We start from the raw sequence: 21,242 nt of genomic DNA on the forward strand, positions 1-21,242 counted from the left end.
CTAAGCTACGCATGCTAGAGGCCAACATACTCAAGGCTTACAAGCCAAAACACAAAGAGAGGACACCAAACATGGCAAGCATGACTAAAACAGATGGCCAACAGGTCTTAAACATGGTAAATTAATGCCAATATCTTCATGAAATTAAGCTAATACATGCAAGAATCATGACCTAAACACAAGATGCATTTCTAGGCCAAATAGAGGAATGCAAAGCAAGTATGTTAAGCATGCAAAAGGGTACAAATCCGACCAAAAACAGAGATGACATGTGACCTAAAAACACCAAAAAAACTCTGAAATAGGGCCAAAATCAATCAAGCATGCATGTTGCCCCTTTAAGCCAAAAGACACGGAAATGAGGCAATGAAGGGAGAGGGGTGTCCCTCCCCTATACAAGACTTCAAACCACCTTCCTCACCACTAAAAATCCACTGGTTTTCAATGGTGAGAAGACCAAGACACTCAAGCAAACAAAGCCTCACAAAGGAAGCACCAAAAAGGCCAAATAAGGCCTAAGAGGGTGAGTTCGAACTCAAACCACAAAACACCCTTAATGAAAGTTCTTAAGCATGAAAATATAAGCTTTTTTTATGTTATGCACAAAGCTTAAATCAGCAAGCAAGGTAGGTAAAAGACTAGTGCAAGTTTGGGGAAACTAAAGCAAAGTGATTACCCTTGAAGATCCTTTGAAGAACAATTGGTCTAGCCCTCTTCTTTTGATCAAAATCAGTCCAAAAGCTCAAGAATCAACCCTCAAAGCCTCTCAATCTCGGAGCAAGGTGTAATGGTGTGTGTATTAGTGCAAAAGTAAGGTCAAATGCACTTTTGGGCTATCAAACACACACTAAAGGAGGAGAGAGAGGGAAATATAAAGAGATTATGTATCTATATGTATAAGCTCTGGTTTTTTCCTTTAAACTTGCTAACCTAGAACAAGGAGGAGAGCCCTCCTCTTATAGAAGTCCCTCTTGCAAAGCTTACTCAACAAGCTTGCTTAGAGGGAAATCCCTCCATACACGTGTATGGAGGGAAACAGAGTGGGTGCCAGCTATCACAGCTGGCACAAAATATCTATATAAAGTAGATGAACAGTAGTCGGCTGCTCAAAATTGCCGTTTTGATAAAAATGAGTGCCGACCGACAACAAAGAATGCCGACCGGCAATATGCATTGCCGATGGCAACAAAACACCAGCCGGTGGCCTACGGCCATGGCCGGTGAGGTGTGGGGATGCCTCGCAAGGCATTCTTTCCCCCTCCAAGGAAAAACACAAGTGTTTGGTGCAAAACCAGACACTAAACAGTCGAGTTCGGAGATCCTGAGGCAAGGCGCGTAGCCGAGACCTCCGGGAACTCCAAACGAACACAAACATGGATGATCACCGGGTGTTCAAACGGTGACGTCCAAGTCTTGAGGGCGGTCAAAAATGGGGTGTCTACAGTTGCCCCTCTTTGACAGAACTCGAAAGTCATAACAATGACGGGAGTGAATGTCAAAGCCCAGAGACGACCCATTTTTGACAAGGCCAAAGACTCAGACAAACATGCAAGACAAACAAGGTATGCGCCCGAAGGCAGGGGCAAAATGCACGACAATGCAGAGAGCCAAACATAACTTATGATCATGCAAAGAAAGCTGTAACGGAGCACACATGCAACAGTTTTAAGCTAGCATAGGCCAAACTACACTACAATGCAGAGAGGGTGTAAGAGAATTATGCAATTCTCAATACGTTTCACTCGGAGGATACAATACCTGTGCGGCTTGTCTGGTTGCACCAACCTCAAATGAACCGTACATACAATATCATGCCTGCAAAGAAAACAAACTTAACAGGTACAATATTGTTAGCAACATGCATAATAGTGTACTTGAAATGCGTGACAACGCAAAGCAAGTGAGAAGCATAACAATGCTGCGAAGGTACAGACATGTAAGTGGAGCGCGCGGTCTACGCAGGCAACGAAATTGATCATAAACATGCGGTCTACGCAAGTAATGAAATTGAATGCAAACATGCGGTCTACGCAAGCAAAACATGCGGCCTACGCAAGTAATGAAGTTGATTACGAACATGCGGTCCACGCAGGCAAAACGTGCGGTCTACGCAAGAAAAGCATTGCGGTCTACGCAGGGAAAACATGCGGTCTACGCAGGGAAAACATGCGGTCTACGCAAATAAAACATGCGGGCTACGCAGGTAAAACATGCGGTCTACGCAAGTAATGAAATTGATTACAAACATGCGGTCTACGCAAGTAACGTAATTAATTATAAGCCTGCGGTCTACGCAAGGAAAACATGCGGTCTACGCAAGTAAAACATGCAGTCTATGCAAGTAATGAAATTGATTACAAACATGCGGTCTACGCAAGTAATGTAATTAATTATAAGCATGCGGTCTACGCAAGGAAAACATGCAGTCTACGCAGGTAAAACATGCGGTCTACGCAAGTAATGAAATTGATTACAAACATGCGGTCTACGCAAGTAACGTAATTAATTATAAGTATGCGGTCTACGCAAGGAAAACATGCGGTCTACGCAGGTAAAACATGCGGTCTACGCAAGTAATGAAATTGATTACAAACATGCGGTCTACGCAAGTAACGTAATTAATTATAAGCATGCGGTCTACGCAAGGAAAACATGCTGTCTACGCAGGTAAAACATGCGGTCTACGCAAGCAAAACATGCGGTCTACGCAGGTAAAACATGCAGTCTACGCAAGTAATGAAATTGATTACAAACATGCGGTCTACGCAAGTAACGTAATTAATTATAAGCATGCGGTCTACGCAAGGAAAACATGCGGTCTACGCAGGTAAAACATGCAGTATACGCAAGTAATGAAATTGATTACAAACATGCGGTCTACGCAAGTAACGTAATTAATTATAAGCATGCGGTCTACGCAAGGAAAACATGCGGTCTACGCAGGTAAAACATGTGGTCTACGCAAGTAATGAAATTGATTATAAACATGCGGTCTACACAAGTAACGTAATTAATTATAAGCATGCGGTCTACGCAAGGAAAACATGCAGTCTACGTAGGTAAAACATGCGGTCTACGCAAGTAATGAAATTGATTACAAACATGCGGTCTACGCAAGTAACGTAATTAATTATAAGCATGCGGTCTACGCAAAGAAAACATGCGGTCTACGCAGGTAAAACATGCGGTCTACGCAAGAAAAACATGCGGTCTACGCAGGTAAAACATGCGGTCTACGCAAGTAATGAAATTGATTACAAACATGCGGTCTACGCAAGTAACGTAATTAATTATAACCATGCGGTCTACGCAAGGAAAACATGCGGTCTACGCAGGTAAAACATGTGGTCTACGCAAGTAATGAAATTGAACAAACATGCGGTCTACGCAATCAAAACATGCGGCCTACGCAGGTAGTGTGTATGAGAAGAGTTGAATGTACACATGTAAGTAAAAACATGTCATTCGCGATGCTGGAATGTAAAGTACTGTAACACAGCATAATTGAAACGATTTGTGGAATTCACAAGACATGAAAAGGATACGGGACGGGACGTTCCTCGTACGTATCGAGCATTGCTCGCAGAAGTTGTGGCCTGAAGTCAACTAGAAGGTTCACGTTTCAAAAGTGTGCTTTCCCGCATTGTCTCGAGTGATGAAGGTGCCAAACCATGTAGTTAACCCGAACAAAGGTGCGGAAGGTGCGTTGACCGCAAGGGGAGTTTTATTGGTATCAATTCCGACACTTTGCTACCCTGCCATTCTATGCTTTACTTTCCTTTTTACTTGTAGTTTAAGCACATTGCACTGCCTCGGGCAGGTTTTATTTTTTTATTTTTTTTCAAAATTACATATTTTGCAAAACACGTGACGAGAATGAAACAACCATTTTGTTCAAAAGATGTTGCATTTGTAAACTTTCTATGCATCGCATCGCAAGGTACCACACCACAATGTGAACGAAATTGAACCTATTTTGAACACTGAATATTTGCATCGTAATAATCAGGTAGCGAACCGACTTACAACTCGATAAGAAAAACAAAGACATGATATAACCAAACAAGTGTGAGTACAACTCGATAAACAAATTAAAATCTCAAAGAGAGTGAAGTACAACTCGATAAGCAAATGTACAATAGCTTGATAAGCAGACAGGTGTGACTCCGCAAGAATCGATCACCGAGGGAGAGATCGGAGGTGGTGGAGCTCCCCAATCCTTAGCATAAACAGCTCAGGGAACCAGGAGGAAGCCCATCGGCCAAGGGTAGATGCCATCGGCCGCAAGGAATGGCCATCGGCCAAAAATTTGCTCGGTCGGCAAAAGGTAATGGCCGGTCGGCAAAATGTTTGGTCGGCCGGCTATGAATGAGGGAATCACCAGAATGTTGACACCTGTCCTCCACCCAACCTTATCTCCTACAAGAGACCCCAGCTTCGTAGTTTTTCTCAATTCCACACTGATTTGCTCTGATGGAAGAGTTTCTTGCTCAAAATCTCACAGCTTGGGTTGCTAGCTTGGATGGCTCGGAAAAGTTGAATTTTTGAGGTTTTGGCATAAATGCACTATTCACTCTGGGTCGTACCCCATTGCACCTCCCGTTCCTCCACGCCGCGGCAAGGTTTTGGAATCCGGTGACGCATGTCTTTAGCTTCGCTGGGCAAGAGATATGTCCTACCTTTGAAGATTTCTGAGCCTTAATGGAGTCCGAGCGCGACGAGGAGCTCCTGCCCCAACTTAATTTTGGCCATGCCCAATCCTTAGGGCGAATGTGTGGACTCAGTATGCGTGATGCTCGGTCTCTGATTTGTGACGGGATGTTGGACATTCCGAGTTTGGCCGATCAGTTTTCCGGTGCTGGTGATCGCAACAACCATCACTGGCAAGGCTTCCGGCGACACGCCCTCTGTTTGTGTATGCTATCCCATTTTCTATTTGTCTCAAGCTCCGGAGGGTCTAGTGTCCGGCTGACCGAGGTTGCCCAAGGCTTGAAGGAGGGCAAGAGCTGTATTGCGATGACTCTGGCTGAGACGTTGATGGGCTTAGACGCCTTTTATCGTCATGAGACGACCAGATTAGCAGGGAGTCCACTATTACTGCAGGTAATGTTTCCCACCCAACCTCTCATTTGCATTGCTCACATCACTCGGCCCTCAAGCTCGGTCTTTTCTCACAAAACCCTATTCTCACTTTTCTCTCCTCGTACATCTCTCAATTCTTTATTCTCTCATTTTTCATCCCTCCCCAGGTATGGTTGATGGACAAACTGCAGGTTGTGGACTCTTGCCCAGCGTATTCATCTCGCGGCTACTTCTTCCGGCACCGTTTAGTCAATGCCCTGGATGAGGGATGGTGGTTCGCTTGGATGTGTCGCTTGTCCGCAGACCGTATCGCTTGGCGGTGCCCTTGGCTGAGCCTTCCGGCAATGAGCTACAATATGCCCCGGCAGACTGGGATTCAATTAATTGGTCTCACTCACTGTGTATTCTACTTCCCATTTTGGATTCGACGCCAATTCGGCCGTGATCAGATTTGCCCGCCGGAAGAAATAGAGTATCCTGCTGCCTTCCCAACCCGAGGCGCACAGCTTGCTTGGCAGGCCACCACGTGGAGGACGAGAGAACTCCTGGCCCCCGCTTCTACTTTCAGTTGCACTTTGTCTAACGAGTGCTTGGATTGGCTTAATGAGGAGGCACAGGTCGGGCCCACCTTGGCATCAGAGGCTTCGACCAGCTCTGGGAGGGGGCGTAGGAGCACCTGACTTGACTATGCCCCGAATTTATTGCTTTATTGGTACTTTCAAGTTTTCTTTATGAATGTAATAAAAAGCAACTTCGATTGTATGCAAGAGCAGGAGAACTCTGTTTTGAAATCAATGAAATTGAAAGTTGTGGTACTGAAAATTTTCCGCTTTGGTCCAAAAATGGTCAAAGTTGTAAAAAGATTACTTTGAACAAAGTCAGCTTTTATTGAAACTTCTCAAAATCATTTTCGATGTGGATCAGAACTGGACACGCCTGAGATCTGTCACTGAGATGCACAATCCTGGATCCCTGCAACTGGAAAGTTGCCCCTAGTCTGAAGAGTACCGCAACACTGCATGGCAACGGAAAGTTGCCCCTATTCTGAAGAGCGCTGTACCGGAGATCATAACCGAACCCTTGAACGCTGAATAGACAAAGATGACCGAGATGATCAAATGGACAAAGTTGATCGGGGAAAAGGGTTATGGCTGAACTCCAGGATGAAGTTGCCTACGTATCCCAAAGATGGGAATCAAGCCTTACGTAGTTCAGGCTTAGGTTCACTCGAGTATTTTCACTCTCCTTTTACGCTCTAACTTTTGCCAAGGTCGCCCTTTGCGGGTTTTCAACTTTGCGAGCTCAATTTTTATATTTTTCAATTTTTTATGCTCTAACTTTTGCCTAGGTCGCCCTTTCGGGTTTTCGGCCTAGCGAGCCTCTCAAGGGTAATATTTCTTCAACTTGTCCATGTTGATCGGTTGGGAAAATTCAAGGCCATCTAGGTCCATCAGAATCACAGCTCCACCTGACCAGATAGCTTTGATGATGTAGGGACCAGTCCAATTAGGTCTGAACTTGCCCCTTGGGTCGTGGATGGGAGCTCGATTGTCCTTGAGCACCAAATCTCCTTCCTTTAAATTCCTGGACTTAACTTTCTTGTTGAAAGCCCGGGCAATTCTGCGCTGATAACTTTGAACATGGTACAGTGCTTTCAGTCTTCTCTCATCAAAGAGCATGAGTTCTTCAAACCTGCTCTGCTGCCAATCTACTTCGGCTATTTGACACTCAGCCAATACTCGTAATGACGGAACCTCAACTTCGATAGGTAGAACGGCCTCCATTCCATAAACTAATGAATACGGAGTCGCTCCGGTAGAAGTTCTAATCGAAGTCCTGTAGCCCCACAGAGCAAATGGCAGCTTATCTGGCCAATCCCGGTAGGTTTCCACCATCTTCCATAGTATATGCTTGATGTTCTTGTTGGCAGCCTCAACTGCTCCGTTGGTTTGCAGCCGGTATGTGGATGACTTATGAAAAGCCACGTTATATTTCTCCAACAAGTCAATCACTTCCTTCTTAAAGTGGGAACCATTGTCCGAAATAATCTCGTTCGGGACCCCGTAGCGACAGATGATGTTGTTTCTGATAAACTTTGCAACGTGCGACGCCTTCAACACGGCATATGATTGGGCCTCGACCCACTTTGTGAAATAATCTATTACAACCAAAATAAACTCATGCCCATTCGACCCTTTTGGAGTAACAGCCCCGATCACATCAATTCCCCAAACTGAAAATGGCCATGGCGAAGTCATGCTATACAGTTTTGACGGCGGGATGTTCATGCGGTTCGCATGGATTTGACACTTGTGGCATCGCCGAACAAAACTGATGCAATCCTCCTCCATGGTGGACCAGTAGTAACCCTGTCTAAGGATTTTCCGTGCTAGCATTACTCCGTTCATGTGCACACCGCACTCTCCCCCATGGATGGCCTCAATCAGGTGGTTCGATTCTTCGGCTTCGACACATAGCTTGTGCATTCCCAGATGGCCTCTCTTATACAGCTTACCCCCACAGATGATGAACTGAACGGCCATTCTTCTGATTGCCCTTTTATCCTTGGCATTTACCCCTGGCGGATATGCTTCCTTCTCCAAGAAGTTCCAAATGTCGTAATACCAGGGGTTTTCGTCCTGAACTTCATCTATGGCGGAAATTGACTCATACGCTGGTGCAAATTTCTGGTCTATAATGATTGGACGCATCCGGACTCCGGACGGGATGTCTATCATGGAAGATAGAGTTGCTAGTGAATCTACGAACCTGTTGTTCTCCTTCACTAGGTGGGTGAAATTTAGCTTCTCAAACCGAGGAATTAACAAGTCCAAGGTCTGGTGGTAAATTATCATCTTCTCCTATTTGACTTTCCAGTCTCCTTTTGCTTGAGACACAACAAGGTTCGAGTCCCCAATGACGTCCAACCACCTTGCCCCTAGTTCTAGGGCTACTTCTAGGCCGGCAATGCATGCCTCATATTCTGCTTCATTGTTCGAGACTTTGAACCGGAGCTTGAATGCTAAGGGGATACGAGAATCGTCAGGCGCTATCAGCAACACTCCTATCCCATACCCGTACTGGTTTGACGCTCCGTCAAAGTACATCATCCAAGTTTCATCTTCGACGTGCAGAATGGCTTCATCTGGGAACAGGTACTCAACCGCCTCATCCCCTTCAACCGGGTGGTCGGCAAGGAACTCCACTATCGCTCTTCCTTTTACTGACTTGCGTGTCACATACTTTAGATCAAATTCAGAAAGCAGCAGCAACCAACGAGCTAGCCTACCCGTAAGTGCCGGTTTCTCGAAAAGATATTTGATGGGATCCAAGCGTGAAACCAACATTACAGAGTGAGCTAACAGGTAGTGCCGCAGTTTCCTGGTAGCCCATACCAAGGCTAAACAAGCCTTCTCCAATGGTGTGCAGCGGGTCTCGTAATCTAGCATCTTCTTGCTTAGATAGTAGATGGCCCTTTCCACTTTGTCCTCTGACTCTTGTGCGAGCATGTAGCCCATGGTAGTCTCAGTTACTGACAGGTACAATATCAACGATCTCCCTGGCTCTGGTGGTGACAACACGGGCGGGTTCTATAAATATTCCTTGATCTGTTCAAAAGCCGCTTGACATCGGCCGTCCCATTGGAATTTCTTTCCTTTCTTCAGGAGACCAAAAAGTGGTTCACAAGTCAAGGTTAATTTTGAAATAAACCGTCTTATGAATTGCACTTTACCTAGAAAGCCTTGCACCTCCTTTTCAGTCCTTGGTGGTGGCATTTCCAAGATGGCCTTGATTTTGGAAGGGTCGACTTCGATGCCCCTTTGTGTAATCAGAAACCCCAGCATTTTTCCCGCTGTAACACCGAACGTACACTTCTGAGGATTTAGCCGCAACCGAAATTCTCTAATCCTTTGGAAAAACTTTCGCAAGGCGGTGTAGTGGCCTTCTCTTTCTTTGGACTTGACAATCATGTCATCCACATACACCTCAACCTCTTTGTGGATCATATCATGCAATATTGTGGTCGCAGCCCGTTGATATGTGGCTCCAGCATTCTTCAACCCAAACGGCATCACTCTGTAACAGTATGTCCCCCACGGGGTGGTGAAAGCAGTCTTCTCCCGGTCTTCGGGTGCCATCACTATCTGATTGTATCCTGAGAAACCATCGATAAACGAGAGCAAAGCATGCCCCGCTGTGAAATCAACCAACTCATCAATATGTGGCAAGGGAAAGTCGTCCTTCGGACTAGCTCTATTCAAATCCCTGAAATCCACGCATACTCGGATCTTGCCATCCTTCTTCGGCACTGGAACAATGTTAGCCAACCAAGTCGGGTATTCGGATACCAACAGGAAGCCTGCATCGATTTGCTTGGTGACCTCTTCTTTAATTTTGATGGCCCAGTCCGGACGAATCCTTCTGAGCTTCTGTTTGATCGGTTGGGCCTTGGGGTTGAGAGGGATCCGGTGCTGTACAATCTCAGGATCGATTCCAGGCATGTCTTCGTAGGACCACGCGAAAACGTCTTTGAAATCTTTTAATAAAGCGACTAAGCGCTCGCGTTCCTCCGAAGACAACGTGGACCCGATCTGGACCAACTGCGGGTCCTTCTCAGTACCAACATTCACAGTAGTGATTTCATCCATTAAGGGTTTAACAAATCTTTCCTACTCTTGATCAATTAATCGTTGCAAAATCGGAGGAATTTCTTCCTCGTCATTTTCATCAAAATTTTGAAAATCCTAATTTAAGCAATAAATCAAAGGCACAGAAAAATACTCAGAAACCACATCCACATCATTCTCATTAAATACTTCCAAGCCGTCCAATTCTTCTGTTACAACAGACTCAAAAGAGAAAGAAAATGACAACCTAGACAGGACTGTGGCATCCGGGTTATCACCCCAGGAATACCGGACTCAGACTCAGTTGAGCTGGAACCTGATTCCGACTCACAAGATTCGGTGGAATCAGATTCCGGCTCACTACCTGACCCGGTGCTGCTTGATAAAAATCCCTCTTCATATTGCCAGACGAGAGAGGGTGCGATGGATGCATCCAAAATAGTTTATGGTAGGCCCCCGATCATGCATACCGGGAAGCTGTCCCCCAAGCACTTCTGTTCGATCAGAGGATCTGAAAGTAGACATGCCAGCGCTACCCCCATTTCGTTTTCAGCGTCCTCGGACGGCACTTCCTTGCTCTGTTCAGCCTCAGCCGATAAATCTGCTTGCTCTTCGGCGATGTCATTCTCAGGTAACTGCAGGTCAAAGAAAATCTCAAACCCCGGTACGCGCTTCCTCTCCGCGTTCAGCCACGGCTCTGGGAAGCCACAGAACGGAAAGTCCTCCCCCTCCCGGATTAAGCGTCCGTTCAGGGTACCCTGAATGGGCCGGTGCATTAAGTCAAAGGGCTTCCCTATCTGTTTCGCTCTGGCTCTTCCGGCCATTTCCTTTCCTTTCCTTATCCAGTCCTCTTTGGTGGGTAGATAACCCAATCCAAAGGTATGGGGGTTGTGTGGCACTTCGGCCAATGCTGCGACGCCCTTCCAGCCGCTCTTCCCCAATCCCATACCGGGGATGTGTTGGAGCTTGTTCATAAGGTAGACTGCTTGAGCACTAACATATACTTCTTCATTAGCTGCCATGATGTCCTGTACAACCCGAGCCTCAGCCAAGGTAAAACCTGATATGAACACATCTTCCATACCGTGCTCGATTTCTAGAACAGACGTAGATACCTCCAGCGGTGGATGAATTGATGAATTTCCAAAAACAATGGCTACTCCCTTCCCATAGGGGTATTTCACCATTTGATGTAGGGTGGAGGAGACCGTCTTTACCTGATGCAGCCACGGCCGCCCCAAAAGCAGGTTAAACGTTACAGGAACCTCCAAGACATGGAAATCTATCTCATGCTATCCTGGCCCAACCTTTGTTTGAATCTTAACTATTCCCATTACTTCCCGGCTCGTGTTATCATACACCCGGATCACCTGGGCCGTTGGCACAAAATCCGCGATTTTCAAACCGATTGCGTAGGTTGTCCTTGCCGGACAGACGTTGATGGCGGACCCTGTGTCGACAAGCACCACGGGTATCCATTTATCTCTGCACTTCACGGAGATGTAGAGTGGCTTGTTATGGTTCGCACCCTCGGGTGGTAGTTCTTTGTCAGAAAAGGTCAGCATCGGGGTAGCTCCTCCCGAAAAGGCTAGGCCCACTAGCTGTTCGGGCGTGGTGTCTATAGAAAGCTTGGCTTTGTCCATGGCTGAAAGGACAGCCTGCCTATGTACTCGAGAAGCCATAAGCAGCCCCCAGATGGAGATGTCTGCTTGTATCTTCTTCAATTGTCTCAATACGGCCTCATCCTCGAGTTGCTTTTCCTTTTGCTTTTCTGCCTCCTTATCTTTTCCAGACGCCTCTGGTTGATCTAGGTGTGGAGGCTTGAAATACCGTCCACTCCTAGTCATGTGATCGACTTCGCCGATATACCAGGTATCATCTGGTTGGTTACTCCCCCAATCTTCGTCTGTGTGGGCAAGACATAGATCATCGTCTTCCCACCACATTCCATCTGCAGCCGACAGGCACCTATTCGGTTCTGGCGTGACTGTTCTCATACTCGCAGTACCTCCTATCACTATGCTCGCGGCATTTTCCATTTCTGTGTTTATAGCAATCTCAGTCCCCACATGGGCTTTTGCCTTCCTGATTCTCTCGGAATCTTCGAATCTTTCCTGTCCCGACTGTGTCAATGTAGCTAACTGTTCAATAATCCCCGTACTCGAAATGCTCTAATCCCGAGCAAAATTCTCGACACCGGTGCTCTCCGGCGATGCACTCTGTTCTCCAACCCTTCCGGCTGTTACTGATATTCTTGCCCCTGCCGGGCCTTGTTGTGGCTGAAACTCCTCCACCACATCTGGTTGATCGTCTAACCATCTCGTAGCCTCTGTTGATTCCTCATAATCGAACCAGTTGACGGCTAAGTCCTCTGGATCTTGGTTACTGTAAAACTGGAGCTTGGCAAGGTCCTCTTTCACAGCCGTTACATCATCCGTTCCCTGTCCCGGACTGTCCCCTTGGATCACACACAGCTCCCACTCTGTTGGTAGTTCCATATCTGGCCTGTCCTGGCCTATTGACAAAATGTAGTCACTCGGACTATAAGCATTCCCAACACCACTCGTAGATTCCGCAGACTCTGGCTCAACAACCCCCTTCTCCTTTGGAGTCTTCTCTCTCATGTTCTCAATAGTCACCACCGTTGGCTTAGGTTGAGTTAGGGAGATGTCCATTATGCACAAATCGGTGCAATCGGGAAGGAACACTTCCAGCTTAGGCAGGTGGGAAGGGGTGATATAGATGCTAGGATCATAAGGCACGACCCCAGCTTGGATGAAGTTGACTCTTTTGGGTGGTGGAGTTTGGTTATGTGTGGGGAGAGGGTTTGTAGTAACGTTGGGTTTCTCGGGAGGCAAAATCACCCCGTTATCGATGAGATCTTGAATCTCATGACGCAATCGGAAGCACAGGTCGGTGTCATGACCGTGCTATTGGTGAAATGCACAATATTTGGCTGGGTTGTGGGCAGCGGGGAGTCTTTCTGGTAAGGGCCGCGGCTCTAGGGGCTTCAGATGCCCTTTTCTGATTAAGACCCCCAAGGCTTTGGACAGGGGCATATAAAGTGGAGCGAAGGTTCTGGTGTTTTTGGGTGGGTATTTGACTGTTTGTGGGTTACTTCCGGACGCACCGGAGAATGGTGCGGCTGTCTTAGTTCTTGAGGGAGGGTTGGTGGTGACCATACTTACTTCGGAGGTCCTGGTAGTTGTAGCGCCACTCGGGCCTGCATTAGTGTTACGATTGAAAGTTCTGCGGGGCTGCTCCCGGTTATTATCAATCAATCCTTGCTTTAAGGCATCCTCAATCTGCACCCCCATTTCATGTAGATCAGAGAAGGTAGGGAAGGGGAGTACAATCATCTTCTGCATTAACTTCGGCTGAAGATTGCGCACAATCATCCGAATCTGGTCTTTGTCTGTGGGCCTTAAGGTCATCATCGAAGCCTTAGCCCGCCATCTGGTTACGAATTCTGAGAAGCTCTCTTTGGGTTCTTGCCTCGTTGTCTCGAGATCCCGGGTTGTAATCTCGATTTGTGTATTGTATGAGTACTGCAAGATGAAGGCCTCAGCCATCTTGTCCCAACTTCTCTTGACGTCATCCTCCAATTTGGCATACCATATGGCCGCTACACCCGACAGGGTTCGGCCAAATAGAGACAGCTTCTGCAGTCTAGTGAGGCCCATTGGCCTTAGGATGTCTGAAAACAATCTTAGGTGCACCATGGGGTCTCCAGACCCATCAAATCGATCAATGTGCGGCATCTTGAATCTGTCAGGCAGCGTCACGGCTGCGTCGGTATACCCATCTTCGATGTCAGGGATGGTCTTGACTCCCTGGGATCTTTTGAACATCTTTTCCAACTTACTCAATTTTGAGGCTGTGGGGTCCATTTCGAACTCAAAAGGAGAATCCGGTATATTGACAGGCGTGGGTGCCTTGGATAGTTGTGGCGGAATCGGGGGCGGAGCTGGCCCCGTTGGAAGGTCGGTATCCTCTTGGACATTCCGGGCATTCGGTGTTTCTTCGGGTATCGGAACCCTTGGTGGGGGAGGAACTTGTTGTGAAGCAGATGATTCGGTTTGCTGCTGTAACCTCACGATTAACTCAGCCTGTTCATTCATAACCGTGGCCTGCTGCTTGGCAAACTCTGCCTGCCGGACAGCATCCTATTGCATCACTTTCATGCTTTTTTGGAGTTGGCGCACCATCTCCCCTAGACTAGCCATACTGCTTTGTTCTAACTGAATTATCGGTATATGTTCCCTCTCCGTGGGTGAAACAGAATCCTGATCCCTACTGTACATAGGTGGGGTAGATAAAGCCCTCTGTACTGACTGTTGAATTGATGCCCTTTGCCTAGCTGTCCTCCGTCTAGTAACCGGGGGTAGAGAGTAGTACACTGGTTGTCCGTCTATCAGATCCTCAGATCGATGGAGCCGACGACCTCTAATCCAGAGTGCTTGGGGAATATCTACTGGGTTGGAAGCAATGGTGCTAAACTACCTAGCAAAAAGATAAATAAAGCAGTAAATAAACAAATAATCGGACAGCATAACGGCGTAAAATAAACACATATAAGGCACAGTTGGGTATTCATAATACACAGTTGGTAAGCCGAATACACTGTTCCTCGATACTGATCACTGTTCCCCAGAATCACTGTTCCCAAAAATTGAACCTGATACCCGCAGATAACTAATTCTCAAAACACTGAACTGGTGCCCGCAGGCCTGATGCCCAAACTCGCAAACTGATACATGCACCCTGTAGAGACACACTCTAACAACACATAACAGATAATTGAGAGCCAAAACACCCCTATGGAGGGGTAAGGTTTCCCTGTCCTATTTTGTCAGGAGCTAGGGTTTCACTACACACGCAGCGGTTTTTCAAACAACCTAACATCGGGTAAGCAACCTGTCCTAGCTCGGAATGGTCACTATGGATTTCGATATGCACTAGGTTGAATGGTCGAAAAGGATGCCCCGGTAAAACCGGAGTTTGTGTTCCCATACTGTCAGAGCCCATAACCGGTCAGCCTTATGGTCATGCCTTGACAAGACAAGCCTCCGGCAAACCGTTCAAGAATGGCAGATGGCAAACACGGTGTCCTAGGCGCACCAATGCAAATGCAATGCAAAGAAACACATAAGTGTAGTCAAAAACAGATATCATGAGTTCGAGTCAAGTTCTCTAAATCCCCAGCGGAGTCGCCAGAAACTGTAACACGTCCGCGGGGGACCTCGCTACAGTTCGGACTCGATTTGTGTCACGGTTCTTAATCTGAACCAAAGAGTCCAAATCCGGCAAATCGTTTTAAGAAAACAGATTTTTAGAAAAGAAGTGCCAAACATGGACTGCTTTGCCAGATACAGAGTCGCCACCTAAATATTTTTTATGGGGGAATTTAGGAAACCCTGACTCGGTGCCAAAGGCCACGTGTCCGTCATTGCCAAAGTTGCCTCGGCTCGGGAACTTGGGTACGATCGGGGAAGGTCAGCTATGAGCACCCCCTCTCGCCCGGTCTGAAGACCGGCCTCTACTAACCGTGATATCTGTTTTTGAAAACGTTATGTGTTCTTATTCCAATTATTAGCCTAGAATTACTATGTTATGCGCACAGCACACAAGTATAGACTAGATTGCCTAATTTGGGAATAAATATTGCATATCCGTTTGTCTTGAAAAATACTTTGGAATTTGCTACTCACAAGTAGGCTAAAATACGGATTTCAACGAGTTTTTCCAACTCAGACAATCCAACCTTCACCCACAGGCATTCAAACAGTTTATCACATAAACATCTAGCCACATGGTAAGCATGCTGTCATGATAGCATTCACACGCATGCGAGATGCTAAAGCATAAATACTTACATCGTACTTCGTGCCAAAACAATAAACTAGTTAGCCAGCATGCATGGTCCTAGTTCATGTCAAATTGCCTAATGCAACACATACAGGATGCAATCAGAGTAGGCTCGACTAACCTAAGCATGGCATGTGAAATGCAGTCAATTGATGCACGTATTCAATTTGGAATTGAAGTACAAATGCAGTTAGCGTGATGTACCGAGCCTGATGCATGCAATACAAGATGCATGAATGCACGCATACATAGCATAAGGTATGCTAATTTTAAATATGCCCTAGTCTACTATCATAAGCAGGTAAATAAAAGGGAAGAAAGACGTGGGGTTGGAAGACATACACACACTCACGCACACTTATTACACAATTGCCCTCGCTCGGAGGGTCCGAATAATAAACACATTAATTATTACAGAATTTCTAATTAACTAACAAAATGAATGCAAAAAAAAAGAAAGGTGGCCACAGCCCCCCGCCTCGGGATGCGCGAATGATGCATGCTCGAACCCGTCTCGCCCGGAAAGTCCGTACCATACCATTGATGCCTCTGTTTTCACTGCTTTGCTTCTCTGAAAAATGCCAAAGTTCTGAGACAGGTTCCTTGCATGCTGCAGAATACCATCGGCTGGAGGAAATGCCCACCGGCAATATATAATTTCCATCGGCTGCCGATGGAGTTATCGGCCATTCACCCATTACCGGTCGGCACTGAATTCTACCGGTCAGCAGAAACTTCCTGCAGAAGACAATTTTGACAGCAACAGAGGACAGACTGTATATGGCATGGGATTTCAGGCACATGTGAGCATGGTCATGTTCCCCATCATGCATTGAACTCAGGGAAGCATGGCCCTCGATCCTCGAGCCATCAATTGTGCATGATAGCCTAAGAGATCAAGCTTGCCATTTGATGTAAAAATGCATGCAACACACAAATGAGGACCGAGACCCTATCATGTTCGAGTCAAGGGCCCCGGTGACCGAGAGTTGAGACGCATTACATCACTTATAGTATGAATGCTCCTTAACCCTCACACTTGGTTTGACACCCCAAACCAAGTAATGCAATGCATGTTATGCAAACATGACTCAAAGATACAACATGAGATTAAGATGCAAGGCATGCCAAATGCCATGCAACTACCATGGTAAGTATGCAATGCTAGGCATGCAAGATGCAAATGCAATGTAAACGTGAGCGATTCATCATGTTACAACTCCTAATGAAGCAATCATTCAACAAACATGAAACAAGCATGCATTGGTGGACTTAAACCATAAAGGGGCAGACCTCAATCCACCCCAAAACAGTGGCCAAAAGTGCCCAAAATGATGGACAAACACTCATGCCAACATGCAAGCCAATGGACCTAAGGCTAAGGCACAAAAAGGGGCACTTTACTTCTACCAATATGACCATTCATGGCATGAATTAGACAAGTGAAAACAGAATTTTAACATGCAAAAATGGACTTCAAAACCCACTAATATGGCAGCTTAAGTGGCTCCAATGAGATGCATGCACCAAAACTCATTTCTAGGCATAAAAGGGTACACCCTCAAAGCATGAAAGAGGTCACATATGCAAGCATACAAACATGATTTATGGACTGAAATACGATCCTAAATGATGCCAAATCGTGAGGATGGTCTAAGCTACGCATGCTAGAGGCCAACATACTCAAGGCTTACAAGCCAAAACACAAAGAGAGGACACCAAACATGGCAAGCATGACTAAAATAGATGGCCAACAGGTCTTAAACATGGTAAATTAATGCTAATATCTTCATGAAATTAAGCTAATACATGCAAGAATCATGACCTAAACACAAGATGCATTTCTAGGCCAAATAGAGGAATGCAAAGCAAGTATGTTAAGCATGCAAAAGGGCACAAATCCGACCAAAAACAGAGATGACATGTGACCTAAAAACACCAAAAAAACTCTGAAATAGGGCCAAAATCGATCAAGCATGCATGTTGCCCCTTTAAGCCAAAAGACAAGAAAATGAGGCAATGAAGGGAGAGGGGTGTCCCTCCCCTATACAAGACTTCAAACCACCTTCCTCACCACTGAAAATCTGTTGGTTTTCATTGGTGAGAAGACCAAGACACTCAAGCAAACAAAGCCTCACAAAGGAAGCACCAAAAAGGCCAAATAAGGCCTAAGAGGGTGAGTTCGAACTCAAACCACAAAACACCCTTAATTAAAGTTCTTAAGCATGAAAATATAAGCTTTTTTTATGTTATGCACAAAGCTTAAATCAGCAAGCAAGATAGGTAAAAGACTAGTGCAAGTTTGGGGAAACTAAAGCAAAGTGATTACCCTTGAAGATCCTTTGAAGAACAATTGGTCCAGCCCTCTTCTTTTGATCAAAATCAGTCCAAAAGCTCAAGAATCAACCCTCAGAGCCTCTCAATCTCGGAGCAAGGTGTAATGGTGTGTGTATTAGTGCAAAAGTAAGGTCAAATGCACTTTTGGGCTATCAAACACACACTAAAGGAGGAGAGAGAGGGAAATATAGAGAGATTATGTATCTATATGTATAAGCTCTGGTTTTTTCCTTTAAACTTGCTAACCTAGAACATGGAGGAGAGCCCTCCTCTTATAGAAGTCCCTCTTGCAAAGCTTACTCAACAAGCTTGCTTAGAGGGAAATCCCTCCATACACGTGTATGGAGGGAAACAGAGTGGGTGCCAGCTATCACAGCTGGCACAAAATATCTACATAAAGTAGATGAACAGTAGTCGGCTGCTCAAAATTGCCGTTTTGACAAAAATGAGTGCCGAGCGACAACAAAGAATGCCGACCGGCAATATACATTGCCGATGGCAACAAAACACCAGCCGGTGGCCTACGGCCATGGCCGGTGAGGTGTGGGGATGCCTCACAAGGCATTCTTTCCCCCTCCAAGGAAAAACACAAGTGTTTGGTGCAAAACCAGACACTAAACGGTCGAGTTCGGATATCCTGAGGCAAGGCGCGTAGCCGAGACCTCCGGGAACTCCAAACGAACACAAACATGGATGATCACCGGGTGTTCAAACGGTGACGTCCAAGTCTTGAGGGCGGTCAAAAATGGAGTGTCTACAACCCCCTATTTGTACATGTGTAGAAGGAATGTTTTCGGATTTGAGGATCAAACACTTGGCATGGTTATAAAGTGGTGATGAGTTGTAGTGCCTTTAATTGTTTCTTTAGTTGAGCTCTTTGATTTGTAATGGACAACGCTCTCTTATTTATTAGAAGCCTTAGGGCATTTCTTTTGTTTGTATGTAAAAAATGTCATTATTGTATCATGAGAGGGAACATGTATATTTAATTATTCATCATTTTCATCAAAGGATGAATTGACATTTGTAAATGTATTTAACTAATGAATATTGGTAATGTTATCCGAGTAATAAAATACGAGGCGTGACAAATCAAGCCTTTCCAACATATATCCGAAAGATTCAAGACAAATCGGAGCCTACGAGGAGAAGGGTGTTGGGGATACCGCTGCGACCTTCGCCACCGCCTCTAGAGAAAACAAGGTAGTTCTCGATGGAGATTGGTAGTAGTGAAACCCTAACAACAAATCTCGATCGAGACAGAGCTCTAAAGCCATATGGTTAAACCTTTCGAGTTCAGGAACAAAGGGCGTATTAGAGAAAATCCAGAACATCGTTGTCATTCTGGACAACTACTTCACCGCCAACCTTGACCCGGCACCACGACGACGATTTCAAACATCAGTGATTTCAACCTTGGTTATAGCTTCTCAAATGAACTTGGATCTGAGATGCCAAGTGTTAATCTTTCTTAGATTTGAGACACCATTCGCGAACTTAGATCTAAGTTTTTAGTTGCAAAAGAGAGAGAAAGTGGGAAGAGAGAGGTAAAGGACGCAGACGAACCAATAGAGGTCATCGACGAGGAGAGTGGCAGTGTAAAAGATAGCGAAAGCGTCCATGATAGAGAGAGAATGATAGTGGGTTTGTAGGGAAGAGAAAGAGACAAATAGAGAAGGGAAGAGAAGAGAAAGAGAACGGTGGTATTGGAATGAAGAGAGAGAGAAGAGAGAGTTTTGATTCGATTTCACTCTATAGTATATATATATACATAGATAGTTTGATCATTTTACATGAGTTTATTCTTATGAACAATGTTTTTTGAAAGCGTAAACCTTTGGACAAAAAACATTTATAATTGAATTTATAGATCAAGTACCTTTTTTAAATTGTTTTCAAAACTAAATCAAACGTAACGATATTACCAATTGTTCTTATACCCAAATTCCATGCATAGTGCATTGTTATTAACAATTAGCCAATTGGATATTGCCAAGTGAGAAGTGATAACGGAATGAAGCAATGCCCGTATTCTCTGTTTTATCTCTGCCTCAAATCAATTGAACAAGAAATGATAATTCCACTGCAACTCCTTCCTCCTCAAACACAAACCCAAACCCAAACCCTAGCCCTTCTCCCCTCACTCAACCCTTCCCCAAAACCCCATCCCAAAACCCTCCTCAACTGCCTCACTCCTCTCCAAACTCCCTCTGTACTCACTCCCCACTTCACCTTCACTACCACCGCCGCCGCCACCGATCCGCTGTAGCCAACCTCCGAATCTGGCCTCCGCTTCCGTGAGAAGCTCATCTACCTCCAAACCCTCAAAGTCAATCCCTCCAAAGCCCTCCACAAGAACCCTAATTTCTGATCAGCCCCACTCGACTCCCTCAAATCAGTCGAGAAATGCCTCTCCTCCATGGGCATCGACTGCTCTGCCTTGGGCCGCATCTTCGACATGTACCCCCAGCTCCTCACCTGCGATCCCTACTCCGATCTCTACCCTGTTTTCGACTTCCTATTGAACCACGTCAATATCCCTTTCCCCGATATCCAAATATTGATCATTTGCTGCCCCAGACTCTTAATTTACAGTGTAGATCACCAATTGAGACCCACATTACATTTCCTAGAAAATTTGGGGTTTGTGGGGAAACACGCATTAACTTGCCAGACCACACTGTTGTTGGTTTCAAGCGTCAAAAACACGCTTATGCCTCAGCTGAATTACTTGCAAGATTTGGGTTTTTCGTATAAGGAGGTGTTAATGATGGTGTTTAGGTCACCGGGGTTGTTGACGTTTAGTATTTCCAATAATTTTGGGCCGAAAGTGGAGTATTTCTTGAAAGAGATTAATGGGGATTTGGCAAAGCTAAAGAGGTTTCCGTAGTATTTTTCGTTTAGTTTGGAGGGGAAGATAAAGCCTCGACACCAGCTCTTGGTGGAGAATGGGTTGTCTCTTTCGCTCCCGCAGATGTTGAAGGTCAGTGATGGGGAGTTCAATGCGCAGTTGATTGAGATGCAATTGCGATTAGTTGATGAGAGACAATCATTGGAATGATCTAAATAAGTGTACTTTTTTACTTTTTATGAAATATGGGTTGGGTTTGGGTTGGTTTTGAAGTGATGTGTTAGAGAGGTGATGTGACTTAAATAAGATGATACTACTTAAATAGGATAGTGACTTTTTGACCTTTTGTCTTTTTCAAGACATGCCAAAATTGGCCTAAGTTTCCTTGCAAGTTGCAACTTATATTATGTATTCTTTGCTTCGATAGTGAAAGTTCACAACTTATATGTGTTTGATGGTCAAATGTACATTTTTTG

General features: G+C 45.5%; 1 pseudogene; it reads left to right on the plus strand.

Annotated features, from left to right (window-relative positions):
- The window catches only part of LOC145802496 (transcription termination factor MTEF1, chloroplastic pseudogene), a 66,287-nt pseudogene extending 45,311 nt beyond the window's left edge, over window positions 1–20,976 (plus strand).
- The last annotated feature ends 266 nt before the right edge of the window (window positions 20,977–21,242 follow it).

Source organism: Camellia sinensis, chromosome 11 (genome assembly GCF_055761805.1).
Source record: "Camellia sinensis isolate YWXY chromosome 11, ASM5576180v1, whole genome shotgun sequence".
In the NCBI taxonomy this organism is placed as follows: Eukaryota; Viridiplantae; Streptophyta; class Magnoliopsida; order Ericales; family Theaceae; genus Camellia; species Camellia sinensis.